The following is a 2,534-nucleotide window of genomic DNA, read 5'->3' on the forward strand; positions in this document are numbered from 1 at the left end:
GAGAAAAACAGCCTGGGACAAGAGAGTTAAAACAGTAAACAGAGCAGCAGGGTAAAATCCATTATAGATTAGAGGAAAACACTGTTTTTTACCATGTGGATTCAGAAGACCAAGAACAGTTACAATGTATCACAAGTTTATACTAAAAACATTGCATTGATACTTTTTATAGTCTAATATATATTTTAAACCTAATTATTTATATTCCAAATCTATTTATTGGAATAAATAAGTATCAATTTATTTGTCCAATTATCAACTAATTCCAGTAAGTTTCACTGTGTGAAATATAAAATAAGCACATATAAATATAAAATATATAACTGTATATAATATAATTAAAAGACACGTGTGTTGCATTGTTCTGTTGTAGTTACTGTATCAAAGGCAACTTTGTTTTAAAGTATTATTCCATTATCTCTACCTCAGTGTTTGATAGAGTTAGACCTAAAACTTTACCATTTGTAGATTTACAGCATGGAGGCAATAGAAAACACTGTGATTAAAACATTATCAATTTAATGCCTAATAATGAGGAGAAATATATGGACTTCTGAAAATATTTGGTGATAAAAAGCCAGTAGTGTAAGTTCCTGCCTGGTTGGATGGTAGACAGGCCAGGACATTAAGTAATCATGCATACCAACAATTTTTTCACCTTCTTGGCTTTAGCTACTTTTGAAATGGAAGTTTTGTTCCAGTAAGACAATCTATGCTGTCAGGGTAAGATGTTCTGATTGGTCTGTTCCCACATGGAAAAAGCGTAAAGGCTCAGGTAGACATTTGTGCCAGTAACACCTCATTTGGGAAAATGTCAGCTGAAGAAGTTTAGAAGTAGCTCTCAAGCAACGCTTACTTTGAATCCATTAGGTCCACAAAGCTAATTCAGTTGGATAAATAAATACTTGAAAAAGCCATCACTTTTGGACCTATCTATAAATAATTGAGAGTACGATCAAATTCCAAATCAAAAGACTTAAGATAGTCATTCACAAAAAAATTTGCAAATGTGAGTAATCAACTGATCAATATAATTTTTTCCACTATTCACAGAATTTTAGGGAAATAAGACCAATAGCATTGTTAGGAACAATAAGGTTACCTTGTTACAAGTAGGCACCCATAGGTATAAGCATGTATAAAGATTGCTTCATTAACTACATAATTTAGAGGATACTACATGCTTCAGCAGCATGTATACTCAAATTACAATACAGATACTAAAATGGCACTTGCACAAGGATAATATGAAAATGTGAGATGTATTCCATATTTTTCATTCTTCAGATGCAAGAAATGAAAAACAGTTATTAAAAAGTTGATTACAAAATTACAAGTATAACAATACACACAATTCATATAATTAAATTTAGTTTGACATCAGTGTATTAAACCTTCACCTCAGATAGGCGTTTACATAACATAAACTTTACAAAAATTTTCAAATTAGAGGTAGAGCGCTCGCCTTGAGCTGAAGAGCTGAGGGACAGCGCCCAGGCCCAGAGTTCAAGCCCCACGACCGACAAAAAAAAAAAAAAAAAAAAAAAAAAAAATTTAAGAAATAAACAATTCTTTAAAAAAAAAAAAAAATTTCAAATTAGACAACATTGTCATTTTATCCCAAAGAAAAATAATATTAAGACCTAGAAAAAAAAGGAATAAAACTGTTGCTATATGGAATGCAATCAGAAAGGACATGTTAATGAACCTATATATTATAAAATAATGTAGAATTCAAAGTATATCTAGGAGAAAATAAAATAAATTATGAACATTATGCAAACATAGAATATAGAATATTTTAAAATATACATTTTCATGCAAGCACCAGAAATATTTTATCTTCTGTACTACTCATTTCAACAGGTAAGTTAAAATTATTTCTGATTAAAAAATCACAAACCCTGAAGAAATCATTGTACATGTGTACAAAAACTATTTAATATATTTTGACATCCAATGCAGGCAATTCACTTGGAAGAATTCTGCGGAATCCATGAATTTTTACAGTAAAATATTGGTGTTGCCAGGCACTGGTGGCTCATGCCTATAAACCCTAGCTACACAGGAGGCTGAGATCCGAGGATCATGGTTCAAAGCCAGCCTGGTAAGGAAAGTCTGTGGTACTCTTATCTCCAATAATCCACTAGTAAACTGGAAGTGGAGCTCTGGCTCAAGTGGTAGAGCACTCATCTTGAGCTGAAAAGCATAGGGATAGCTCCCAGGCCCAGGGTTCAAGCCCCATGACCGACCAAAAAATAAAAAAAGATATTGCTCTTACGACTTAGGTGAACAATTTGTGCAGCCTTCCAAAACTTGATAGAGGTAATGATACATACTTATCTTTTTGGCAATATCAAATGCAGTTTCTTCTATGTTGTTCTTCAGGCCTGGTTTTATATAATGGTTCAAAAGAAGGAGATCCTGTGTATCTTTGCTATCTCAATTCTCAGCAGCAAGATGTGAGGGTGTCAAGAGGCCTTTAGTTTGGGCATTGGTATCTGTATCATGATGAAGTAGGAAAGAAGCCACTC

The 2,534-nt window shown here is 32.8% G+C and overlaps 1 pseudogene; it reads left to right on the forward strand.

Annotated features, from left to right (window-relative positions):
* Nucleotides 1-1,180: 1,180 nt before the first annotated feature.
* LOC122121181 lies at nucleotides 1,181-1,277 on the forward strand (annotated as a pseudogene).
* The last annotated feature ends 1,257 nt before the right edge of the window (nucleotides 1,278-2,534 follow it).

The sequence above is a fragment of the Dipodomys spectabilis genome, unplaced genomic scaffold (assembly GCF_019054845.1).
Source record: "Dipodomys spectabilis isolate Male_0828 unplaced genomic scaffold, ASM1905484v1 ptg000185l, whole genome shotgun sequence".
Taxonomy (NCBI): domain Eukaryota; kingdom Metazoa; phylum Chordata; class Mammalia; order Rodentia; family Heteromyidae; genus Dipodomys; species Dipodomys spectabilis.